This window comes from Episyrphus balteatus, chromosome 1 (genome assembly GCF_945859705.1).
Source record: "Episyrphus balteatus chromosome 1, idEpiBalt1.1, whole genome shotgun sequence".
NCBI classification, from domain to species: domain Eukaryota; kingdom Metazoa; phylum Arthropoda; class Insecta; order Diptera; family Syrphidae; genus Episyrphus; species Episyrphus balteatus.
Genome location: NC_079134.1, coordinates 115,244,431 through 115,254,320, shown reverse-complemented (window position 1 = coordinate 115,254,320; position 9,890 = coordinate 115,244,431).

Here is a 9,890-nt window from a genome sequence, read left to right as displayed (position 1 = left end):
AAAATAATGCGTGGGGAACTAATGAATTATATGGTTTATTTTTTTGCCTTATAACGTGGACCACACTAATGAACATTTATAGTAAAAATCTGTTCATATGTAAAATAGTTTTTACTCTATTCGGGACTTATGTCCCATTTTCCACTAAAAAATTTAGGACTTTAGTCTCAATAGGTTGGACATAATTCCCGAATTGGATTCGGGACTTATGACCCAGTAAAGTGGGACATTAATCCCGAAAAAAAATTCGGGACTTGTGTCTCGGGGACTTATGTCCCTGTGCCGTTCTAAAATAATAATTTTCTAATTTTATCTATTCTTTAATCAGCTTTTATATCAAAGCGCAAGATAAATGCAGACATGCTAGTAATATAGTGTTACCAAAGACTTTTTGAGTTATTGAATACTTTGGCACTATCTACATCTAGATTTAGATTGCTTGCGATATTACTTTTCTTAATATATATATATATATAGGTCGTGTTTAATTGGTAATCAGCGTTTTGCTGAGTAAACATTTTATGCTGTAAACAACAACAAACCATATCTTTTATTTTATATTAATAATTATTAAAATCCTTTACTGTTGAAGGGTCAAAAATGTATAAGTATAGAAAAAAAATGTCTCTATAAAGCAGCAAATAAAAAAACTTTTGTTTATCCTTAACAATCATTTGTTGTTGTTTCCCGTGCAAAATTTTACTGAGCTACCAAAAAAACACTGCTATAATCTTCTTCTTCCTTTTTCTCGGCGCTGTTATGATCTCGATGTCGAGGGGATCATAACTATCCCACGTAACTGCTTCACACTAGTGATCCGCCTGTGGGGTTCGCCGGGTTGACCTCAGAAATCGGCGGCAAGCCTCCCGGTTTTGTATTGTTCCATTTCTAAGGCCAACTGAATGCTGGTGGTTTTGCATTTGCTTGTACCAGGAGTTTTTAGGCCTACCTTTCTTTCTATTTCGTGTTGGAACGTTGTATGATATTGCTTTTTTGACGGGGTTCTCAGGATCTCTCCTTTGAACATGGCAATACCAACTGAGTCGGTCGTGTTCAATTTTTTGGTAGATGGTGTTTTTAACATGAAGGCTTCCTCGGATATTCGTACTTCTAATTCTATCAAGCTTTGTTACTCCTGCTGTCATACGAAGCATCTTCATCTCAGCTGCCGTTAACTTACTCTCATACTTTTTGTACATTGTCCAACATTGTGAACCGTATGTGAGTGCTGGACGCACAACTGCGGTGTAGAGTCTTCCTTTCAGCTTAGGGGGCATTTTTCGATCACAGAAGATGGCAGAATTTTCCCGCCACTTCATCCACCCTACGCTTACGCGATGATTGATATCGTCATCACAAGTACCTTCGTTATTTATCATAGACCCCAGATATTTAAACTTTTCACACTTGGGAAGCACTACACCATTCAAATAAATGTCAGGAATAGGCCTGTGTGGATCAGAAAATGGGCAGCATAGGTATTCTGTCTTTTTCGCGCTTATGCGGTACCCACTACCTTCTAGAACATCCACCAAAACATCCAAAAAAACACTGCTATAATAAATCAACTAAAAAAGCACTTTGATCACTTTTTAATGCACTCACTGCTTTTTGCCAAATTTAATCCACAAATGTGTTTGCTTGTTTTCTGGATTCTCTTTTGATACATCTTGTAATTATGTGGTGACCTTTTATTATTGAAAGCAATTTCAAACTCTATCAAGTTGGACTTATTGAGATAATAATATTTCAAACAATTGGGTTAACCCAGTTCAATTCAAAACGATTTTTGTAGAAAAATCATGGATTGTTTTCATTAAACAGTGTAGAGATTCTGACTCCTCCTTTGTTCGCCCACATTGAGTTATTGAGTTGCTCTTTTAAACACACAAAAGTAGATACAGTATAAGCTTTCGTAAGTTCACTCAACTGTTTTCTGTCCTTTGCTTTATGAAATCTCATTTCACGTGCCAATGTAATTGCACCTATTTTATATTTTAGAAATGACTCTGTTAGCTGTAGGTGGCCAAACCTGCATGTGGTATGTACCTACAATTTTAGTATGATTATTTGCAAATCGTCCCATTTTTGCTGTGCCGTTTGCATGAATTCAACTGGTTAAAAGGAATAATGGTACCCAAACACATGTTCAGTATTATGCTGTGGCTTGTAAGTACTGATTCTATAGGACAGTTATTGGTTTTGAGCAAACAAAAATCGAGCCAAAGTAATAAATCGGTATAATTTATGTATATTATTTATTTAGCCCTGATTTTTGAATCGTCAGTTAGACTATCAGAAGAACAAATGTCAATATAAAAAAAAATGTATTCCTATGAATAAGCTCTATCTAAGGTTTATCTGACTATTGAAAAATTGGGCCTTAAAATAATAATATTAATCCTATATGATGAGAAAAAGGATTTGTTTTCCTGTGAAGCATAACATTTCCTTCTACGAAAATATTTCGGAAACACATAAACTTACATACATACATCGCTATTAAAGCAAAAAGATTTCTTTGTCTCGCAGTTCTTATTTCGCAAATTTGAATTTGGTTATTCTCGCAAGGTAATCATTTCGCCTTGCTTCGCACTTTCAAATATAGCTTATTTTCAAATACAGCCATATTTTATTTGCCTAACTAAGATTTTAAGATTAACTGCATATTGGCAAAAAAACATTTTTCAAAATAACTCTACTTTATTTATTTTAATTTTTATATTTTTGACCAAAATTAATAGCGTAAATATACATAATACATTAATAATACATAATAATACGTTGCATCAGCATATATACAAAAATTGCGATTTTATTGCCTTTAGGCCTTTACAGCTAGATGTTAGAACCCATCGGCATTAATGTAGTTGACTTATAAACATACGCAGCATTTTTTCTTAAAAATAAAAATAAGTTGATTATCCACTTTATACCTACAGACATACATACATTACAAACAGATATGAACAAAAAAAAATCCTGAAAAGGAAACAAATTAAATAACTGAGCTTTTTTACATGTGAATTGTTATAGGAATGTGCTTGAGTATTAAATCGGATAATTGAATACTACAAAAATAAATGCAATACCTAGTCGCACTAACTTGCTCTTAATGTTGAAATTCCTAACAACATTTAAGCTGTCGAAAATATGTATGTTAAAGTAATTTTAAAAGAATGATAGTGATAGTAACGATTACTTTGGCCTGAATACAGTCATTTTTGCGTGGGGGAGAAAGGGGTACCTATCTCCCCCAGCTTAGGCTTTATGGGAAATTTTTTAAAAAATATTTAAAAATAACGGCAACACCTTCTTACTTAAAAAAAATTGACTGATAAAGTAAACTGCCTCAATTCATTATTTATCAAACACTGAAAACCATCATATTATGTTTCTTACAGTGCCACCATGAATAAATTTAATTTTATTAGTAGTATTAAACTTTGTATTTAAGTTCGATGTCGTGAAAAATTTCGTTTTTTATTCTTAATTTTTTCCTAAAAATGTTGACTCTTAAAAACCATTGCGTGAAATGACTTTATTTAAAATTAAAAATAAAGTGTGGGTTTCCGGCTTTTGAAAAAGATATAATTCAAAACGTGTTGCCGTTCCTCCCCTTCGCCATTCCCGTAGTAAAAAAAAATGCTTGACAATTACTCCTTTACATGAATCCGATATTATTTTTCAACGCCTAAGACCTAAGTAATCGTACTATCCCCAGAAGCCAGAAATATTTATTCCTTAGTTTTAATTGTTACATTGTCGTTAAGTATAGAGTTATGCTAGACTTTACACTTTATCGTCAGCTTAGAACGAAAAACAGCTAACTCCACTTTAACATTTCTTCCACAAATATTTTTAAACAAATATTTTCTTAACGTAGGTATGAGTACATTTTTTTTTTTATTTATTTATTTCATTTTTCGTGACTGCCTACAATCTGTAAGATACATATAAAATCTTATAAAATAGAAGTAAGCTAATTTTACAGAATTGAGCCAAAAATGTTACTTTAATTAATAAAATTGAAAACAAATTAAGGATTTGAGATATCTAAATACATACATTCAATTAATATTGTATAATAGCATATTTAAATTCAAATTGAAAAATGAGATTTTAGAACTTTTTTAATGCTTGTTGCACTTTGGTTTTCTTTTATGTTACGTGGTAATGAGTTCCAAAGACGGACGGAATTGACAAAAAATTGTCGCTCCGATTTTAGATATGAGAACCGAGGGACGATTAACTCAGTGGCGTAGCTACCTCTGTATCAGCTGTATCCATGTAACAGGGCCCCCAAGATATAGGGGGCCCCCAAAAAATTGAGTATTAAACATTTTCTGATTACCATTTTTTGTGCATGTGTCTTTAGGAATTTAAATGTAAGTAACGATTATTGAGTTTGAAATTATAAATTCGTTTCCAAAGTCCTTCAGCATGACTTTGAGAAAGAAAACATTTTTTTTGGGAAATGAGACATGTTTTCAAAATTAAAAGCAGTAACATAACGAAGCGCTTTTTTGATGAGTTGGCAGAAGTAATTAAGTAAGAATTTCAAATTCGGAATCGTGCCTTAAAGTCAACGTTTACAATTGCCACCTGGGATATTTCGATGGGTTAAACTCAACAAGGCTTTAAGAGTCTTCGTTTTTAATGGTCTGAATAATATGTTCGACACCTTAGAACCAGATAAACTACACTCCTGCTCAAATTTAACGCACGTCATATTTATTTTACAAAAAAGTCCTACTATTACTTTATCTCACAGTATCGTGGTTATTTTCTCAAATAAGACAGGAGTTAGCTTAAATTGAATGTATGGAATAAAATGTTTGTGGGGAAGATTTGGAGAGGTATGCTGAAGTCTATCTGTTAACCCGCGAACCTTTTAGAGATGAGTCATAAATTTTATTGGAGTAAACTTTGCTTTACAACACCTACGGAGTTAGTGAGGTCTCCTAGACCTACTTTAAGTACCCAAAGATACTTGACTGATATCCTCGAACAGCATCCGGTTCCAATCACCCCTAGATTTGGTCCACAGTTCAGTCTGATGCACGATAATGCATGCTAGATTGGTTTGAGAATATCTTCAAGGTTAAAATATGCCAGCTTTGAAATGACCACACAGATATTCGGATTTCAATTCAATAGAACATGTCTAGGAGATGTTGAAAAAAATGCATTTGCGGCCGAAATCCACCTCTAAGCATTCTTGATCAACGGAAAACTGCAGTAAAAAAAAGTTGCAACAAAACCTTCAAAATTAAATTTGTGGAATGAATAGACAACTCCAAACTATCATATGCGCTAGAGGAGACAATGCCAAGTATTGAATAAAATTATTGGAAAGAACTGTCACGCGCTTCAATTTTCTAACATTTTTTTTCTTAAAAAACAAAAATTATTTTAATATCAGTTTTCAGACATTGAATTGCTAAATTTGGTTCATCTTTTTTTTGGTTGATAATACTGTTTCAGTTTAGCATTTTTCTGACTTGCTAAACAATAAGCAAACACAAAAAATTACAACAAATAATTTTAAAGCCATTTTAAATAAGATGCAGGGATATAGCTAAAGAAGAAAAAAGTGTGCGTTAATTTTGAGCAGGAGTTTATATCAATTTTCAAATGATGTAGTAAAACAACGATCAAAAAAACTATTAGAAAACTAGAATAAAGAATATCCGATTGGTTTCTACGAAGAACTAGTTGCTGTAAAATGTGCTTAGATCGAAAATCCATAAAATAATTCCATAAAAGAACTTGCTAAATTATTACGTCCCTTACTTTGGCGGAATCAAAGAAAAACTAATCTCAGATAATGTAGCTAGTTAAATGCTAATTTCTTGTCCAAAAATCAATTTTGTAGATTCTATGGGTAGTTTCATATTTCAATTTTAAATTTAAAAAATACTCTTCCGGTTTGCTCGGACAGTAGAAAATTTTAAAAAAATACCTTTGGCCCGTTTATTAAAATAAAGTTGACTTTGGTTGTTGTGCCAAAAAATCGTTGTTGTTTTTTTTTGTTAGAAAATTTCAACTTTTATTTAGGAACGACTAATACATTTTGTTGATATGTCAAAAAAAAAAAAATTGTTTGAGATCAATTTTATGAATGAATAAACAAGAAAGAATAAATTTGGTACATCCTCAATTCTGCTTAAAAAATTAAAATATAATTATTTCCATCAAACAGCTGACTGAGAAATATTGAATTTAGGAATGATGCTGTGACGTCACAATTTTACATTTCACAACTTTTTTCTCATTTAGGAACGATGAAAGTTAACTATTGTTGACAATAGTTAACATCGGCGAATAAAAGAACGCACTTCTGTTGTTTTTAATTTATTTTTGTTTGTAGGTAAGTAGGCTTTTACGGTGCAAACCCCAATTTTGTAGCTCACTTATTTTTAAATTTTTTAAGGTTTTGCTTTCAAAATACGAAAATATGCAAAATTCAAAATTTGTATGCAGATTTTGAAGTAATTTAGACCGAAATGAATCGCTTACATTCCTGATTTTGTAGAAAACTAATCGAGTTCTTAGCATTTCATTTGTATATGAGTAGGGTAGCTTCAAATTTCTGCAAACAGCCCGGAAAACTATACAAAAATGCGTTTGAAAATTTTCACTTTTTGAGCCAATGTTGTTAAGGCTATATCAAAGTGTAGGAGATGGAGTGGGCCCCCAAAAAAATTTGGATACAGAGCCCCCAAAGGGCTAGCTACGCCACTGGATTAACTGATGAGATCTGTGCGAGGATCCAATTCTAATTTTTCAAAGCAGTATTGTGGCTGGCATGTTAGAAGAATATCATATAATATAATTTAAGTAATATAATAATTTAAAGTTACAGTTTTTGTTACAAAATGTTAATTTTTGTATGGTTGGTTTAAAAAAAAGACTAAATTATAAAAAACATTTGTTTGTACTGCATTTTGAGACAGTAAATTAACGTCCCGGGGGGGGGGGGAGTTGCACGTCGCGGAGCGCGATTGCGCCGCGGCCGGGTGTTGCACCGAGCCGCGAGTCCGGCTACCATCGCGATGCATCGGCCGGCGGGTTGGCGTTGCGCGTACGCGTAACGATTGTGTACCTATTACCCCTGTAATAGGTACACGATCGCTCACTTCAGATTACAGCTAGTTTTATTTTTACTTTTTTTCCAGTCTTTGTTAAAATTAAAAAAAAAAATTCTGGCCTTTTTTCCAAAATGAAAATGGAAAATAATCCAAAATGTATTAGTTTTCAGGCTCTTTTTCCAAAACGAAATGTGGAAAAAAATTAGTTAAAATTTTTTTTTCAAAATTTTGATTTTGAAAACTAGTTTTTGAAAAACTGTATTGTAAATTAGCTTTATTCAAAAACAAGATAAAAGACGAAGGTTTTGGCTTTACAAAAAGGTAAAGCACGTCATTGTAACCGTTGATTTTTAATAATTTTTTTTCCAAATTACGTCAATTTTTTAGCGAATTGCCCCTCCCGGCTAAATGGGGGGGAATCATAGCCGTAGCTAGGATTTCATTTCGGGGGGGGGGGCAATGCCGTCTTTACCATAAGGGCACACGGGGCCCGTGCCCAGGGCCCCCTTTCTCAGGGGGGCCCCGAAGGAGCGAATATTATATTCTCAAAACATTTTTGTCGGTCAGACCATCTACCAAAAAATTTTAGTTTATATATGGCAACCAAACAATCAAATAAATTTTTTACTTGCGATATAGGTACTATATATATATATATATATATACTATACAAATATACAAAGGGAAGGGTGATACTCGAAGCTGTGATAATTACCGTTCGATTAAGCTGATGTCACACACCAAGAAGATCGTTGAGCGAGTCTTGGGTAGCCGACTGCGAAAAATAATAAGGCTATCTGATGACCAGTGCGGGTTTGTTGCGGGTAAATCAACCACAGATGCAATCCAGAGTATCAGAATCATTATGGAAAAACATCGAGATTCCTTGGAGGATTTGCATGTGGTATTGGTTGATTTTGAAAAAGCATTCGATCGACAACCACGAGATCTGATATGGGTGGCCCTCAGACAACAAGGAGTTCCGGAAACCTATGTGCGGATAATTATGGACATGTATGATGGAGCAGTTACTAAAGTAAGATGTGCAGCTGGAGTCACCAAAGAATTCGAAATCACAGTAGGTGTACACCAGGGAAGCGTCTTGAGTCCTCTGCTCTTTATTATACCGTTCTTGATTACCAGCTTGAAGGCAAAGTGACGGACCCAAAAGTGCATCAGTTATTCTTTGCTGACGATGGAGCCATCATAAGTGAAGACCCGATATCCCTGCAACGAGCACTTGATGTATGGGTGGATGTTCTAGAAGGTAATGGGTACCGCATAAGCGCGAAAAAGACAGAATACCTATGCTGCCCATTTTCTGATCCACACAGGCCTATTCCTGACATTTATTTGAATGGTGTAGTGCTTCCCAAGTGTGAAAAGTTTAAATATCTGGGGTCTATGATAAATAATGAATGTACTTGTGATGACGATATCAATCATCGCGTAAGCGTAGGGTGGATGAAGTGGCGGGAAAATTCTGCTATCTTCTGTGATCGAAAAATGCCCCCTAAGCTGAAAGGAAGGCTCTACACCGCAGTTGTGCGTCCAGCACTCACATACGGTTCACAATGTTGGACAATGTACAATCATAACAGCGCCGAGAAAAAGGAAGAAGAAGAAGAAGAAAGATATAGGTACTATATATCAAGTTATGCATTCGTACAAAAAAAAAGTTGAGATAACATTTTTCCATGACATTACGATGGTAGACAATACCAAAAAAGTGGGTCCCGGAAATCCGTCTGTCTGTCTGTCTGTCTGTCTGTCTGTCTGTCTGTCTGTCTGTCTGTCTGTCTATCAGTCTGTCTATCAGTCTGTCTATCAGTCTGTCTGTCTGTATAAGGAGCTACAGCCTAAACGAATGGACCGATTAATGTCAAACTTGGTATGTAGCGTTATTTGGCGACTCTCCAGAGGGGTTTTTGGAATTAATTTTTTTGGACCAAAAATAACGGTACTTGTCATATACCGATTTAGGTAAAATTGAAATATCTCGAAAATGGCTTCAACGATTTTGTTTAAAAAATTCAAACGTTAGTTTTAAGCAAAGGTCTATCTTTCAATGAAAAAAATTTTTTTTGAAAATCATTATTAACGGTACCTGCCATAGAACGGTTTTTTTCAAATCCGATTATCTCCGAAACTGCTTATTCGATTTCAACGAAACTTTTTGTGAAAAAGCATTTATATAATTAAAATATAAACCAAAAATAAAATTTCCAAAAAAATAATTTTTGGATTTAAAAAAAAAATTTGAAAATTTTTGTTAGAAAAAGCAAATTTTCGAAAACGGGACATTGAATTTTTTTGAAATTTTGTTTTTTGATGTTGATTAGTGATTTCTACAAAATGGCATACCAATTTTATTTTAAAACTTTTTTTCCAAAAAAATATTTATAAAAAATTAGTTTTTTTAAAAACGGCTCTAACGATTTTGAAATTTTTTTTTCTAAAAATGCATGTTAATGTATCAATACGGTGACCATATTTCTGGGAGCGAAACCCGGGACACAAAAATAAAAATTTTAAAAAGGTAAAAAAAATAGAAGCATGTATATTAATTTTTTTTTTATAATTTTTATTGAAATGAAATACATACTTAAAGTTAAAGAGAGCAACAAACGTAAAAAAATATCTTAAAAAGAGAGGAACAACAAAATAAATTATGTTGATTTAACAAAAAAAAACCAAAATTAAAAAAAAACTTAAAACATAAAACAAATCAGTCTTCTCTGTTTACAATGGTAAGGAGTCTTTTGATAATAATGTACATTATGTTGAGCCATTAAA